The sequence below is a fragment of the Myotis davidii genome, unplaced genomic scaffold, assembly GCF_000327345.1.
Source record: "Myotis davidii unplaced genomic scaffold, ASM32734v1 scaffold310, whole genome shotgun sequence".
NCBI lineage: Eukaryota > Metazoa > Chordata > Mammalia > Chiroptera > Vespertilionidae > Myotis > Myotis davidii.
Window position 1 is genome coordinate 154,218 of NW_006281927.1, and position 1,624 is coordinate 155,841.

Below are 1,624 nucleotides of genomic sequence, written 5' to 3' on the forward strand. Positions count from 1 at the left end.
TTACTGTTGCAGTTGGGATGGAGGGAAAGCAAAGGTGAGAGACATAAGTAAAATCAGAGTGTCTAGGAAAAATTAAAGGGAAGATATCCTAAAACTTCCAGGAAATCTCCACCAATGAAGCAAAGAAAAAAATGCCTCTATTATTCTGTGAGCAACAAACCAAACTGGGTTGGGGGTCTCAGACAATTCGCTCATATGATTGCAAAGACAGACAGAAACTCCTGGATTGGAGAGGGCTCCCCTGAGGGGTCCCAGATTGGAGAGGGTGCAGGTCGGGCTGAGGGACCCACCCCCCCATGCACGAATCTTCATGCACCAGGCCTCTAGTATCAATATAAAATAATTTGGGTGCATGAATTTTGTCTCTGAAAGACAAGGCTTCAAGCCAATTCTGTCTCCTAAAGCAGACCTTATAAGTCTGGAGAAGAGACATAGTTCAGCTTCTAAGATTTGTCTTTCCAGAAAAAAAGAAATTAGGGAAAGTGACTTGCAAGCTTTCTTGCTAATGTGTTGTTTCTTCAGAATTCAAATCATGATGTTTCTTAGTAACAGTCTAAATTCCTCTTTCTTTAGTTCCTAGGGAGCAGTTTCTGTGAAAATGTAGGATACACAAAATATAGGATTCCTGTGGTGTCAAGTGTACATTTATAAACAAATGGTTTCTTGTCCCTTTTTTCAATTCAAATGATCCACTTCCTTTAGCATTTCCTCAAAGAGCTAGTTTCTCAAGCTTCCAACCAAGTTTTATTTCTTTTGCTCAACCCTGCACGTTTTACTTAAATATGCACAGAACTAAAGGTGCAGAGGTGAAACAAATATTCTAATAAAGTCATATCTCGATCATTCTTGACTATTCACCTTATATTATGTTTGCTTTGTTTTCATTTCATTTTGTTTCCACTAACACCATATCATTAACTTGTCATTAGGATCACAGTTTCTTTGCCTCAGTTCCCTCAGTACCATTCTAGCTGCAGAGTTTCTAAGGATGTCTACCAAAAACCAGTGAAATACAGATTTAAACTAAGTCAAATATCACATGATAAGAAAAGGGCATTGATTTAAAAGTTAAATTACAGCACATTTAGAATTTTTAAAATAATTACATGATTTAAAAATTAAAGGTAAAAAGACATGAAGTGAAAAGTCTCTCACCCATTCCACACCTAGTTAATTCTCCACCCCCAAATAGATAACCACTATCTTGTTTTATGCTTCTATAATTAAATACAAAAATATATCCTCCCACACATTTTACCAATACAGACACACAAATATGAACACATATTTATTTCCTTTTTTTGTTTTACAGAAATTGTTGCATACAATAGAATTTTCCTGTGTCTTCCATTTTTGAAATACATGTCAAAAATTATTTAACTCATTCATTAATAAGGAAACATTCATTAATAAGTATGATTCATTCATTAATAAGTATGGTGTATAGCTAGTTCAAAGTACTGCACATTTGTAGCAGATAAGGGAGGATGAAATGAATCTACAAATAGACACTAAATGGGTCAATAATCAATTGCATTACACCAGGCACAATTAATTTGCATTTCTATTTCTATGTGTAAAAATGTTGTCCATTAGTATGAGGTTTTTACAACTTACAAAGTTG

At 34.7% G+C, this 1,624-nt stretch overlaps 1 protein-coding gene across 1 annotated transcript in view; it reads right to left on the minus strand.

The window, feature by feature from the left end:
• The window catches only part of LOC102751642 (phosphatidylinositol 3,4,5-trisphosphate 3-phosphatase TPTE2), a 69,296-nt gene that overhangs the window by 11,084 nt on the left and 56,588 nt on the right, over positions 1-1,624 (minus strand). The gene's annotated exons all lie outside the window — the stretch shown is intronic.